This window comes from Lepidochelys olivacea (genome assembly GCF_965140295.1).
Source record: "Lepidochelys olivacea isolate rLepOli2 genome assembly, chromosome: 6".
NCBI lineage: Eukaryota > Metazoa > Chordata > Testudines > Cheloniidae > Lepidochelys > Lepidochelys olivacea.
In genome coordinates this window covers 38,003,744-38,019,975 of record NC_140416.1, presented here as the reverse complement: position 1 = coordinate 38,019,975, position 16,232 = coordinate 38,003,744, and the positions used below count along the sequence as shown (strand labels likewise).

Sequence of the window (16,232 nt, the reverse complement as noted above, 5' to 3'; positions counted from 1 at the left end):
AATGTAATTATGATAACATGTACATTTCTTTCCCACCCCCCTCTTTCCCACTCCCAAAATTATCAAGGAAACAGACTTTAAAATATTAAGATAATGCAGTGTGACGGTTCCACAGATAAATTTATTTTAAAAACCAAGAAATAGAGGCTTCTATAGGAACGTTAACTCAATGAACCTCCACATTTTGGATGAAATCCTGGCCCTTTAAAGACAGTGGGAGTTTTACCATTGACTTCAGTCGGGCCAGGATTTCTCCCCCTCTGTTATACTGCATTAATGTAAAAAAAAAAAACCAAACCAAAATATTATGCTACATGTTTGATAAAATAAAGAAATAAAAAATATTATCTATCTGCATTCGGGCTTTGTTAACACTGATGTATAAATCTTCACTTCTGTATTTTATGACACAATTTTAAATGGGGAAACATAGGATTACATTAACATAGGGTTAAACACGGTGTATTTTATTTGAGCAAAACTCCCATCGAAATCAATGGGGTTTTTTTACTTGAATAAAGATAGAACTACAATCTAGATTTGCTTTGTATTTAGTATTTACTTGTAAAGATAAATAAAAAGCAGAATAATGTCTATAAAAATATTTTTAATTTTTTTTCTTGTACTTTCTTATTCCAAAAGCATTTGCTTAACACCTTTCATATCAAAGATCACCATCATGGGAAACTTAAATGAGCAATGATTTAGTATACTTAATATAGCCAGGTAACAAATTTCACAACAGTGAAACAGAATGTAATCAAAAAGATTTCAGTCATATGGTGAAATTACCAACAAAAACTTTGTCACAACTAGTGGCCAAGATAGTGTATAAAAGGGTAGAAATTCACTAATGTATAAAGGAATCAAATCATGAAAAACCTTGTCGATCATCTAGCAAAATCTTAACATCAATTATTTGCCCAACTTGGTGCATGCAATGTCTAGAACACAGTATTTACAGAAGACCTTCTGTAAACTGATACTTGAACCACTCCATTTTGAACTAATTGCAATTTCATTAAGAGTTATTCTGGAGACCCAGAAAAGTGACTCGGCCTTAATCAACCTAGAATATTTAAAAGTATGTACTAAAGCCTTGATTCCACAGAGAGAAAGGCTGTTAGCCTAGAAATGTTTTTAAGGTGATAAAAGGAAGACTGAGTGGTGGCAGATCGATTAGAGTCATATGACAAGTGTGAATTAATGGCCTCAACATTTCTAGCAAAAGTTGCAATAGCAATATTTATCTCCTACAGTAATTGCTAGAGAGGCTGCCTCAGCCAGAAGTCAACATAAAAGCCTTACAAAAATACCCTAGTGTTATTAGACTTCAGACTGATCTAATTCTGAAACATCATGTTAATATTTGATTATATTAATACAGCAGAAAGACTTCAGCTACTTGTGGATGGTCCACAAGAAAAAGGTAAATCCTAATTTTATAAATTAAAGAATTTTTGGTTGCACTACATTAAATATAAAAATATTTAACTTTAACACTGTGGGAAACAGAAGCACATAATAGTGATAAGAGCAAAAGCAAGAGAGTAAAAAAAAGAGCCACTGTGTTGTACCCCCTTCCTGACTGATAAATGGTGTAGAATTTATTTTCAAACGGAACTGGTAGAGAAAGACTTCTCATTAAGAAAACATGGGTCTCTTGGAGAGAAACACAAAGTTCTACTGTGGGGCTACTGGCTGGGCCAGCAACTTCCAATAATTAAAAATCACAAGTGTCACTTCCCTGATCTGAGAAGAAACTTGTTTTTATTTCACCAAGCTATTACATACTTGATAGCGTACCATACCAAACACATGCAGTAAATTTATTCTCAAAGCTTGTAAAGAACATACCTACTAAACTCCATCATCCCCTGGATACCTCAATTGACCAGCAACACTCTGAAGTTTTCAAGGAAATAAAGAATCTGGTAAAATGGTGATTGCTCTACCTACTGCGGCAACAGCCATTATAAAATTGCCCCCTAACCAAGGGAAATGTACAGCAAGCCAAGAGGTCTCAAGTCCTGTTCCCAATTGTTTTACTGACTGGCCTTAATAATTCTCTGCACTTCACAAGATTTAAGTGAAATCTCACTCCACTACCCCAGGAAGTAGAGAGAGATTATTACTCCTATTTCACATACAGTGTAAGAGAGGAACAGTAAATTATAGTGAAATATTCAGGACATCAGATATTCGTTATAAAGACGCGGAAATCACTTGACTGCTATAAGTATTTAAGATAATTAATGTCACAACAGTGGTAACATAGTTCAGACATAGTTATTCATAGTTGGTTTTTTTTTACAATTAATGGGATAATTTCATACAGTTCCCTTCACTATTTTATTGAGTAATATATTAAAGAATAACAAAATAAAATAATTAAAATCCCAAAACAAAGTTTTCAGTTTAAACAGTAAGCCTTCAATGAAATCTTATTTCGATGGTACATGACACATTTACAGCATAATCCAATCAACTACAAAAACTCATGGTTCATTAACTTCTTTAAAATAAACCTGGCACTAATACTACTATTGTTGTGCTCTTGCACATTAGTAAGATCATGTAATGTACATTTCCCTGGAAAAAATGATTCATCAGCACACTTAAATAGCATTTTATTAATTATAAAAAGATTAATATCTTAGCATCTTCAGGTGCCATATTAGTCAATACATTGTCTTGACAGCAGGCAACTACAGCAGATGTAAACATAAAAGCAATATTCATGATTAAAACCAAAATTTAAACATTCAAGAAGAGACCCATTGACAGCTTAATGCATTTGCCGTATAAACATTCTAATCACACAAATATTAGCATACAATACTGTTAATATTTTATGACTAATTCCAGATATTGCTATGTACTTATTGCAGAACTCTGACTCTTAGTTTTTAAGCTGAAAAAAGGAGGTTGATGGAAAAAGTTACACATCCACATTAAATTGTATTCTACACGATAAATATTTGATAAGAACAGCATAGTTTATATTCTGCAACAAAGAAAACAAAATGCAATTACTAATATCGTCTGCTCATTTTTCTTACATATTCTATGTCTTTGTCACCTGACTTTTTTGTTTATAAAATGAATCACAGCTAGCAGGACAGAAATCACTTTGAGCTTCATGAATGACATCCAAGAGATGGGAAAGGATTAGTTCTCAGTTGCTGCCAGTTATAGCACCAGGTGGCTTTTTCTGCAGTGAAGGTGTTACCGATAATCCCATTACATTGGTACTAAATCTTGCAGACATCAAAATTATCACCAAGGTTCCTTTTCATCCCATCCTTTCCAAATGACTGGAAGTCGCTTCACCTGAAAGAAGTCAAATCCACATGCAGCTGCTGTTTTAGCAGCCAGCGGACTCCCTGAGAATGCCAATTGTGATCCAATTTCGCTGTGCTGGTGGCCCCCTATTCCCTGTCCAATAATACATCTGTTAAAAAATCCTACAGCTACAAATCAAGTTTAATCCTACCAGGACCTCATGTTGGTCTTGTCTTCCAAAAAGGCAGCAGGTTCTGCTGTCTATCTCTGCTAGTGTCTCGGGAATACCCTTTAAATCCCAACCCTACTTAGAAGAATAAGCTAAGGATCACAAAACATGACCTCAAAAACCCTGATATGACTATATTCTGACCCAGAGGCATTCATTCTAGGTGAAGATTAGAACTTTGCATAATAAGATTACACAGCAAGTGAATGATATCAAGGGACTATCCATATGCAGCCGCCTGGTTTTCTATAGACAGCCTGTGCTCTGCAATATGCAGTACAGACGAAACAGAGCTTGGTCTTTCTAGCTGAAATAAAATAGATTCACATAAATTAGCTGGCCATTTCCAGATTCCTAAATCCCCTATTACATCTTTTATTGACAGCTCCTGTGAGGATAGCACAAATGATATTCCTTTTTTATTCTTTGCTTCTGTAACAGTCACATTCTAAGTGAAAAGTACATAGATTATGTCTAGAAATTAACATCTTGTTTGCTGTAATCTTGGATTACAATTGCCTATGTACATAATAAAATTAGGAAATCAATAGACATATTTATCATCTCCCTATAACCAATGGCATTATGTAAAACGAATGTTTAACATTTTGTGCCAATACTTTAAAGGCAGAAAGCACATAAAGAAGCAGCCAATAAAATACAGTTAAATTAAATATAATTTCCCTAAAACAGGCTTTATGGATTATGGTAAAAATGTTTGATCATATTTTTATGATTAAAAAAATCTATATATCTCCTTCTATTGTAAATGAATCATATACTACCTATAGACTGAGATAAATTATCAATTTTTCCTGACTACAGAGAATACTACCCACCTTTCTTCTCAGGGTTTGTCCACACTACAGTGGCACAACTGCAACACTGCAGCTATGCTGCTGTAGCTCTTGTAGTGTAGATACTTACTCCAGCAATGAGTGTTTTTCTGTTGCTGTAGTAAATCCACTCCCTAGAGCTAGGTCAACAGTATCTACAACAGGGCTTAGGTCAGCTTAACTACATCTCTAAGGGTGTGAATTATTCACAGAGGGATGTAGCTAGGTTGACTTTAGGTATGTAGGCCAGGTATCATAGTGTAACATCACAACTCACATCAGTGATTTTTCACAAAAATTACGCTAGACTTTTTTTTAAATCAAGGTACATTAATGAAAACAGAAGGAAAATTGAACTGTCTATTAATTACATTCAGGTCAAGTGTTTATCCACATTCTGGCTATCATTTTAATTTGTGTAAAAACTTTTTTTCAGACTCCGGCTCCTTTAGGAGATCCTAATGTTACATGATCTAGAAGAGCTGGGAAAACTGAAAAGTAGTGCATCATATTTAATGGGAAAATATGTCCTATATAAAATATGGATACTTTTTAAAAAAAACTTATCACTCATCAAATTAAAGAGAATACCTAGAATACCTTGTTACATAGAAGAGCTGTACTGTTTAGTTACTCCTTCCAAGAATAAAAGAGATAAATAGATTTTTCTCCTGATCCACTGATTTCTTTAGTAAGCAAGATTACGAAATAATGAGCAGGCAGTCCTCTCTCACAGAAGAGCCCACTAGTGGAAACGAAGGGAAGGAAAACTGATATTCTCTTCATTAAGTTTTCAACAGGTCTTTCCACTGAGATAGGGGACAGGGTTTGACTCTACTGTACTCAAATCCAGACTCATACAGGTTTCAGCCCCCAAGACTTGCAGATCTTGGAGGATTTGCTGTCTGTTCCTCTTTATCAACTCTTTCACCCTTCCTTGCAGCACAACTCCATCTTCAGGTGACTTCAAGAAGTCTAATACTGCAAGCCCTTACTCATTTAAAGCAATCCTTTGGAGTAGATGGAACTACTCATATGAGTAAGGACTACTGGCTCACATGAGAATGGATCTGATCTTACAAACTTGCATCATCATATTAAGATTTCAGTATTTGGAACAATTCTCATTGTTCAATTGCCTTCTAGGGGTAAAATAGAATCCCTAAACAACCCTACTTCACCACATACAGCATTGCACTAATGACTATGTATATTCCGGAGCTTGTGTCTTCCTCCATAACACTATATATTGGACTTTGTTGAAGATAAGGTGTTCACTTGATTGACCAGAGGTCTGATCATTCATGGCAAGTTCTAGGGATCTCAGTGCTACTGAACTATTTGCTTAGAAGTGAACTGCAAAATGTCAGGCTAGAGACCCTAAAGATGCTGGGAAACAAACAATGTGGCCCATTCCCCAATGACTTTGCTGATGGCCTCCATTTGTATAAAGACTAAGATAGCATATTTTGGTCACACAGCAAGTTTCAACTACCTACCCTACTAATTACAGTATCTCTAGTCCAGCTTTCAGTAAGTGCACTTTCTAGAGGTGAGAGAGAGTATTTAGGGTAAAAATTTTAAAAAGCACCTAAGTGACTTAGGCCCTACAGCCCCATTTTTCAAAAGTGACTTAGGCCCTAGAATGTCTATGGGACTATGGAACCTAAATCACATTGTCTTAGGCCCTTTGAAGTCTCTTAGCATTAGGCACTTTTGAAAATTTCACCCTGGATTTATCTCCCCACTGGACTAAAACACAACACTTCATATTCACCATCACCAAAACCAACTGTATAGAAGAAAGTCTGAGTGTTTTAGTTTTAGCTCAAACACTGGCCTGACTAAAGTCATCAGTGGAGTGAGGTGGTTCAGAATTTTAATGTACTCTACATTTTTTTAAAAAATCACTTCAAAAATACAAAATATTAAGATGAGCAGTATATGAATGCTAAGTTGGGAGTGGCTATGAAAAACAGTTTTAAAATCAAATCAAAGATAGACAAGACTGATCTCAGCATTTCCTGAAAATACAGGAATCTCAAAATGAAATATTGGGGTATAGCAACAGGGACTTAATGAATGACTCTTTAATGTTCTTTACCTGTGTTTTTCTCAGTTAACAACAGTTTCATTTAATAAAGCAAAAATGTATATTCTTGCTATAAAAAGCAAAATGCTAAAACAGGTAAAAATGAAGGGTGAAATTCTAGCCCCACTGTGATCAAAATATTTACATTTTGCACTTTATCTTCAAAAAGTAACCTAAATAACAAGATGGATGCAAATAAAGCATGTAATGCTGCTACTTTCCTACATATACTTTAACAGCTTTCCCAAAGCTTGCTATTAAGCTTTCAATACATAAAACCAGACATATGTTCATGGATTCTGATTATACAATGAATTCTTCATAGTGCAACTTTTACAATAATTGCTCAAACCATGCCACACTTAACTGCTCTGTGTTTATATAATAAGAGAGAATTAAAAACAATATTTTATCACGTGGCTGCAAAATTTCATAATAGTGTTATTTCTGGTTTTTTTTAGATCAACACAAATTCTGTAAGTTCTTCTCTCCTTATGGATACAAGTATTAAAAAAAAAAGTACTTTCCAAACATCAATAGATGAGTGCAATGATATTCAGTCTAAGTTAATCCCCAGACATCCAAATCTATGAATAAAAATTCATCAGTTTTAAATACACTGAGCCTATTAAGCAAGAACAAAAGCATATGCACAAAAGAGCTTTTAATATATTTCAAAGCCCACAAGAGCCATGGTCTCATTAAAATTATAAATTACACAAACATGGAATGAAGATTCAAACTGCAGTGCGGCTAAGCAGATTACAGAAAACCCCGCGTTCCATATGATGATAACACACCATGGCCCTCCCAGATGGGGACTTGGAACAAAAAGGCCATCACTGTAGCTAGGGAAAACCTCCTTGTGATCTCTGGTTTCTGTTCAGCAGATGACAGCCAAATAATATGTTGATTATTCTGTTTGTGCTGCTAAGCTTGTAAGATGGAATAAAAGCGATATGATCTATTGTGAACTCAATGCTAATGTGTTGCTCCACTCATAAATAATATACTGAATTTATTTTGAAACTCTCTTTTTATCTGAGTTTCAGTTTTTAAATGCATGAACTAAAATAAAAGCCAGCATAAACTATTATTTAATTTGATGTTTTTCAAGTAAAAAATGCAGCTGACACAATAATAGTGACTACTTAGTGAATCAAATGAAGTACAGGCATCTTTCTCAAATTTAGCAAATGATTAGAAGGGTCCTGCTCTGCAAGATGTTGAGCACCTGCAACTCTTATACATTTCAATGGAAAAGGAGAGCCCTTAGCAGCTTGCAAGATATGTGCTTGTATTTTAGTGTAGGAAATTACTTGAATTCCAAAATTCAAGTTATGTCAAATAGTTGTTAATACATGCAATATTAGACATCCTATTACTGCAAAACATTTATGCCTTTAATCTTATATTCATCCTTGGCTGCAATTTTTGTAAATAAATTATTTTATGTACAGAATAGTACTAACACTATTCAGTGCCATATTCACAGTAGGATACAACCAGCCTTGTACCAAGTACAGAAATGTGTCAGTGATTATCTTGTCTCTTCTGAGTTTACATACATGGATTGCTCCAAAGTGGACTATTTAGCTTGCTATATTTTATGTTCACAATAAATTATACTTTTAAAATCTTTTTTAGGGAGGAGGAAGAGCAGTGGTTGGCTGCATAAGATTTCTGCCCATCCAAGGATCCCATATGCACATTCCCAGTTCACCAGCCACCACGCCACTGACCTAATTACAAATTGAGAGGTACTGTACATCGATAGGGCTCTGCACGTCGTATTTAACATGGAGACTTCACAAAAATCTAGGATGGGACCATAAAGGAAAAGCTGAAATACTACAGGAGAATTTTTTTTAACAGACCAAACTATCAAGTATATATTATACAGCTAAACAGAGGTTGTCTAGTAGAAATTGAGTAGGCATTCGCTCCCTCAGGCCTCTTGAACTTAGGATATTCTGAACTTTATTTTAAACCTATTTACCCCTTGAATTTGTAAAAACCAAATGAAAACATATCATGTGTATGGATGTTGGAGCTTGAAAAAAGGTTAATTCATTTAATTTAGTAACTTTGCCTGGAAAAAAAAAAGGCCATTTAGAAAAAAACAACTCTAAAAAACAAACTCTGTACATGCCAGAGGGTCTACAATCCCCTTATAAGGATTTATTGTTTCTGAATGTAATGTCTTTTATGCCCAAAATGTTAAAAATCTAGTTTGGAGAACAGGCCTAGTGGTCTGGTAACAGCATAAAAATGTCAAGTCCAGAAGCTGCTTCTCACTTTCAAGTCTGCTGGAGTCTCAGTTCGTCAAGGAGGGATGATGGAAGCTTGTTGCTCAAGCACTTCTGCCTAACGATTTTCATAACAATACAAAAATCTGTCTGAGGGCAAGTCATTGCCTGTCTCCTCCTCACCAGAAAACTGTCTTTATAATTATAATCTCCCTTTCAAAGAGGGAATGCAAGTAGGGAAAATATGATGATCTCAGAATGAAGTGTTTGCAAAGTTTTAGACAAAAGTCAGAAAATTCTGAATGAGAATTTGCTCCCTCCAGTGCTGGAAAGAAGTGCCTCACCACAACAAAAAGGCAAACAGATAAAAAACAAATGAAGGACCTTTGATGAAATTTTGTGGTTCCCAGTATACAAGTTAAGCAAGTTTTTCCAATCACACCACCTGTCCCATCTGAAAAGAGAGGTAACAATCTAGTGATCAGTATACAGGAACTCCTGAATTCTCCTAGCTCTGACATGGCTACTTCTGTGAGCTTGAGGCAAGCTGCTACATCAGAACCTGTTTTAGTAAACCCATCTTTAAAAATGAAAAATATTTACTTATGTCACAAGCTTGTTGTGCTTATTTATGTTTTAAAGCACCTTGAAGATGAAAAGTGATAGACAAGAGCCAAGAATTGCTATAGTACATATCTTACCAAGCTCCTTATACAAATACAGACTTATAACCAAACAATAAAGCTTACAAGAATTACTATATTAAAAAAGTTTAATCAAATAAATCTATACTTGCTGTCTTTTCTTCCATGCCATCTCAATTCATGGAGTGGCATTCCTGAGCAGATCTGCAAGGCCTGAACTTTTCTTCAAATCTTCATAAGGGATTTGAACGTGGAGAAGGTAGGGATGTTGTGCACGTGCTCAGACCTTGCATTCAGTGCAGAGGGGCCAGCATGGAAGAAGGCACAGAGCAATTATCACTTTTCAGATAAAACTCTTTAAATACATTGTTTTCCCAAGCCTTTTAGAAATATTAGTTCTTATAAGGATAATCCTTTGGTTATAAATATATATTTGTATGTAAGAATCTCAATATGGTTTGTAACTTAACATATATAGGAACAATGATTTTTATAAATCACTTTTCATCTATACACTGACATACAAAGATTAATAGACAATCCTAAATTACTCTGCCACCATGCTATTACAGTTAGATAAACACAGATTTAATGTTTTGTATCAGGGCTGTTATATCAGTTTTTATCAGTTAAAACCAAAAATCAGAAGCCCTGTAGAAATAGTATGTGTGTCTCAGGTGTTACTTGTACCACAAAATGTGTATGGACATTAGTTAAACCACATAAACAGGCATAATACTCAGCTGTAGCGGCTAGCAGAGGACTAGCAGTGCTATTTGCAAGAACTACTGCTGGAACTCCCCAAGAGATCACATCAATGCATGAAATGATGTTGGCATATGCCTCCATTTTCACTACCACACCCATTACTCAGATTTCTCAAAAATCTCCACAGAAACTGTTTCTGATGGAAAATTGCATTTTTGACTAGTAGCCATTTAAAAACGTCAGGCCATCATGAAGCCTGGTGGTAGCCTATTCTTTTAGCTATATGAATATGCAGATGGAGAATGAATGCTACTGGCTTACCAAGGTGATGACATCTCAAAGTGCCAAATAATTTGTTCAGATGGTAGATAACATCCTGCAAATATTTACCTATTTTGATTTTATGCTGGTAGCCTACCTCAGTCCAACTTGGTTGGGATTAGCACTTGCTGCATGATTTTGTACCACACACAATAAGATTTTTTAAATTTCTTGTGATAAAGACAAATAATGTGTCTAGCCACCTACAGCTATGGGAATCCATATTTTACACATCTGATGGAATATTCTAGGTCCACAACTTTCCTTGTATTTGTCACTACTTGCACATGTGCATAAACCAAACGTATCTCCATACAATGAGACATAGTTCTCAAACAACTCTGTCCCAAGTCCATGGACAGTCTGACTTCATACCAACACCTTTGCCTTCCCAATCCGAGATTTGCACAGTCATGTTTACCCTACTGTTCAGCTTCTCCAGTCTGAATCAACATTTTATTAGGGCATCACTACTTGTCTCTATAGAAGAAATGTACATATTACTATATAAAGGGGAAAAAAATTTCTCACAGTCCCCAGTATGACAGGGTCAAAATTCATTGTGCTGGAAGAAATAAATAATATTTGGACTAACTAAATTTTATTATTTACTTTTGAGCTATTTCCACTTAACTACTATAGTTGACCCAGTCCACTCCAACCTGAGGACTTCCTGAATCTCAGCTAATATATTTTATGTTGCTCAATTTAAAACTGTCATGTTAGACCCTGATGTTGAAAATTAATCTGCTGAGAAACAACCATTTGTGACACTGGCAATACAGATTCCATATTCCACATCTAATAGGAGTTGATTGTAAAAATATTAAATATTAGAAACTAAAATGTTTATTTTACAGACAGTGCACCAATTCTACTGGGTAACAGAAAGGTAGACTCCCTCACCTAGTATATGAACAATAGGATCCTGCCCTACTGAAGTCAGTGGGAGATTCATCATTGGCTTCAATGGGTGCAGGATCAGATCCCTATTTAGGAAAATTTCAGTCTGGCAGAAGAGAAACTTCAGCAGATGGCAAAATTGCTGAGAGAAAAATACTTCAGTCCTTCCCCTCCAAAAAAATTACATTTAACTTTAATCTGGACTCAGAAGGCCTACTGTCAGTCACAGTACTATATTCAGTAAAGTGTCCGTGGATTGCTTCTTCAATTGATTTTTGTTATCCAGATTTTTTTTTTTAATCCAGAAATTACTGTAGAGCTATACCATATGAAGCATTACTGTTTGTTTCTGTATAATGTAAAAATAGATGGGCAGCTCTCCACAGTGAATCTCTGTAGAAAAAATAATAATTCAACAAACGGTGAGAAGCAGGAACCTGAAAAAAGTTTTGAAAGTGATCACATCATAAGCAATCTATTTCTTGTGAGGATCTGGGCAGCCCTCAAATCTCCAGCCTAAGTATTTGGCAGCATCCAGGTCTCACTCTGGCCTGGAAATGACGAACAAAAACACACTTTCCAATGAAATGCTGGCTGTAGTGCTGAGGAGCTCTATTAGTACCGTCCATACTCCAGCACTTGCTGAGATGGCTGATTTTTAATGGAAAAACCGATGATCAGTACAGACTCAGTCTGTAACAACCTGAAAAGCAAAAAGCAAAAAACAAAACACAACACTTACGGTCCAATTTCTTCGAAACCTTAACTTTGTCAATTCCTAACATGCCCAATAGCAGAAAATACCTGGGACGATACAATAGCAACTAGATTGTTCTTACCTGTACACATTTATAAGAAAGATATCTGATGATTCCGACAGTCTAAAATAAAATCCCAAAATAAATGTAATGTGTATTTTGTTTTACATCAGTGGAATTCATTGCAAAGTGAAATACATATACTAATCACAGCCATTAAAACAAATGTATATGTATATACAGATATTAATTATTATTAATATATTATCTGTATATCTTAAAACATCCCCAAGTTTTCACATATACACATGAAGCTATCTGCACCAGAAATTAGCATTTAGTCCATGGACATTTTTGGTACTGAATTGTAATGTTTTCAGATATATTAATAAAAAGAAAAGGAGTCCTTGTGGCACCTTAGAGACTAACAAATTTATTTGAGCATAAGCTTTCGTGGGATACAGCCCACTTCATCGGATGCAAAGAACGGAACATATAGTAAGAAGATATACATACAGAGAACGTGAAAAGGTGGAAGTACCCATACCAACTGTAAGCGGCTAATTAATTAAGAGGCGCTATTATCACCTTTGCAAAACATTCACAAAAACTCACCAGCTCATGCACAAAATTTACTCCCCACCCTTTCCATGATGATTACGATGATGATGAAATAACTGACTATATTTTAGTCCTTCTGGGCAAGTAAAATTTTGTAAGGTTCATTTATATTCCATATTAATATGTGTTTTATATATCAGAAATTATAGACCTGCTTTTTAAAAGTGCTGAACACTCAGAGCTCCTTGCAGGATGATTAAAGTCACCAGCAAATTAAATCACCAGTTATAACCATGATTTAAATCAGAAACAGGAAACCTTGCTTTAAATAATCAATTTTAATCTTGTTTTGCATTTGTACATTTTAGTTATTTTACTAAAGAAAGGATGATTTTCACTGGTTTGTAACCATTAAAATGTGTTGATTTGCAACTAAATATAGCCTGTGCATTAAATTTGGTGCTTCTTTTTGCTCACCAGGATGCACTGTATCTATGCACATTTAAGCAATTATGTAGCATTTACAGCATTTATCTTAACTTTGACATTTTTATTGTTTTAGAAAATGATGCATGTCTTATTTACTAGTTTATTTATTGTTTTAATTGTGATTTGTGACAAGCTTTATTTGGATTGAAATTTAATTAAAATGTACACTGTTTTGTTAAATAAAACAAGCTTAAATATGCTAGAAACATGAAAAAAGTTTATAAAAAAGTTTATTAAAACATGTTTTGCATTTCAAGCTAACTCGTTTGTTAAACAAAGTATCATCTGTAGTTAGTGAATTAAACTGATTACTTCTGGTCACTATGTCCTTCAACATTTTGGAACTAGTAGATTTCATCCTCTTTCATACCTAGTTTTCATCATAGATGGGAAGAAGAAAAGTAAGTTTTCCTGCTTTTTCAGCTCCCAGTTGGTTTCTTAGTGTAGTCATTGAACTGAACTAGTTGAATAAACTGAAGTGAATAAAGTATTCTGTCTGTAACTGCAGAAGAGATTATTGCTGTCAAAATCTGGTTTAGTACTTCAACAAACTCTAATTCCACATGCTTAGATAGTGATTTCTACCAGTTCAGAGACTTTCTTTAAAACTTGGCAGCACCTATGGTCTACTTAACAATATTTTTGTGTTTAAATTATTTTAATAGATAAGAAGTTAAGGCCGCAACACAGGTTGTCCATTTCAAATATGTTTATTTTAAAAATGAGAAATGTATTTAATTTAAAAAAATCTAATTTTTCTATTTTTAAATAATCAATTTTTATCTGCCCCGGCTCCTCATTAACTGCAAATGGAGTTGTAAATACTCAGCACTTGAGAAAATTAAGCCCTTTCTAATTTCTAGATCCTAATTCTTCAGTAAGCTCCATCTGGGAAGACCCCTGCATGGAGCACATTGCAGGATCAGGCCCAGGTATCATCACAAACATTTTCCTTTTTTTTCAAACCCTTCTCATTTGTGGTCATATGTTGAGACTATAAATATTAACTTTACAAAATTAAGATTTATACATCTCATCTCTTTTTATAATAAATATACTGAAGATATTTTCTTTCAATTACTTTTCCAAGTTCTAAGGTGCTTATCACTACGGTATCTCAGTGCTGCTCAGCTTATATTTCATTATGATCTTAAGTATTCCTCATGCATCAAGTACTATACTGTACATTTTTATGGATCTACCACTTGATTGCAAGTCACAAATATATTGCATATTTAATATTTGTACAGAAATTACAATGGTCATTTTAGTAATCACTGTTTTCAGGTTCTGCATTTATTCAGCCAACAATTATTCTTTATAATATATGATACACAGCATGCTTAAGCTACAGTAATACATAGCATAAAACATGATGTCTCACAATGTATGTATTCATTTTAAATTTTAAAAAGCTGTTTAAATTCAGCATAGATCCAAATTATTACTGCTGTCAAGTATCCCCACAGAGAAGCATACAGTGAGCATCCAAATGCTTTCCAAAGAAAACCATATTGGTATCTCTTACAGAAACACAAAGCCAAGCATTTTTCAATTGAATGGTTTGTCAGCTTCTTATTTATTATTATTATTATTTTTACATATTAAGACAAACCCAAATCTTTCAGTATCTGAACTTGCAGGATTAAACAGTATTTCTAGTTGTTGGCTGCTGGCCTGAAGATACTAGACTTTCAAACTCATCCCATTCTGGCTAGTATAAAGATCAGGAAAATGAAGCCATCTTCTTTGCAATCATAATCCCTGACCCATGCTGTTAGATACTTAGGAACATCTTAAGAAGCAAACTACCTTGTTTCAGCTCACAGCATGAATACATCAGGGAACTGCATCACATGACTACTAGTCCTACCTAGTCAGGTGACAACAGCTAATCTGATTTAGTGACTATAAAACTTTAATCAGTACAGTCTAATGCCATCACATTCCAGAACTGATGAGGGAAGAAGCTTTTGAATATAATGGCAGACACCAATAAGAAGATTATGAACAGGAATGCCATTGATGACAATGAAGTTTTCTAATTATCTATCCTGCACATACACCAAGCAGAGAGAAATATTACTGAAAATAAACTGGACATACAGATTTAGAACAAAATGCACTGCAGTATTTTATTCACATTTGGATCACTGCTTATGCTTTCATGCCATATGAAGACCACAGAATGAAGTGAATCCTTACTAATGCTCAGAAATTAGATATTTAAAATAATCCATCTGTAGTTCAAATCTGGCTCAGGTTGGTAATAGCCAAACATCATTAGCCTCTGATTGCTGTTCAGTGACTTTTTAATTTTTACTTTAGATATTTAGCTGCCTATCCAAAGCTGTATGTGCATTACACAGGTTAAAAGGCAAACTATATTGGAATGTCAAAATAATAATAATACAAGAACAGAATCCCTAAAAAAAACCAACCCTCAGAACAGCCAACCACACACACAGAGTGACTGGAACAAGATAACTGGATCTGAGGTGTCCTACCTCCCAGGTGTGTGTCCTAATCATCAGGCTAGAGAGTCATTCTCTCTCTCTCCCTCTGCCCCAATGACTGTTCCACAGTGGATAAACAGTCATTGGGCCAGAGAGAGTGTGAGAATGACTCTAGTCCTGTGCTTAGGGCATCCACCATTCAAATCCCTTCTACTAGAGAGGGAGAATTAAACTTGGGTCTCCCACATCCCAGATGAGTGCTCTAACCCAGGAGTTGGCAAACTTTTTGGCCTGAGGGCCATATTCGGGTGTGGAAATTGCTTGCAGGGCTATGAATGTAGGGCTGGGTCAGGGGGTTGAGGTGCAGGAGGGATTCTGGGGTGTGGGAGGGGGTGCGATGTGCAGGAAGGAGCTCAAGGCAAGGGGTTGGGGCACAAGAGGGGTGCAGTGTGTACAAGGGGGCTCAGGGAAGGGGGTTGAGGTGCAGAGTGTTGGAGGGGGCTCAGGGCAGTGGTGCAGGGAGGGGTGCAGGAGGGGGCTCAGGGCAGGGGGCTGGGGTGCAGGAAGAATGCAGGGTGTGGCAGGGGGGCTCAGGGCAGGGAGTTGGGTTGCAGGATGTGGCAGGGGGCTCAGGGAAGGGGGTTGGGGTGCAGGAGGGGTGTGGGGTACAGCAGGGGGTTCAGGGCAGAAGGTTAGGGTGC

General features: G+C 35.6%; 1 protein-coding gene across 7 annotated transcripts in view; it reads right to left on the bottom strand.

Moving 5' to 3' along the window:
• The window catches only part of IMMP1L (inner mitochondrial membrane peptidase subunit 1), a 74,530-nt gene that overhangs the window by 36,527 nt on the left and 21,771 nt on the right, over window positions 1-16,232 (bottom strand). For 3 of the 7 annotated variants that reach the window (XM_084631201.1, XM_084631199.1, XM_084631197.1), the window contains exon 4: window positions 12,107-12,148. The exons of 2 other annotated variants lie outside the window; for them this stretch is intronic. The gene's annotated coding sequence lies outside the window, so the exon portion shown is untranslated. Of the gene's footprint in view, window positions 1-9,483; window positions 9,622-12,106; window positions 12,149-16,232 lie in introns of all 7 variants that reach the window. 2 more of the 7 variants (XM_084631202.1, XM_084631203.1) reach the window with 2 other exon arrangements.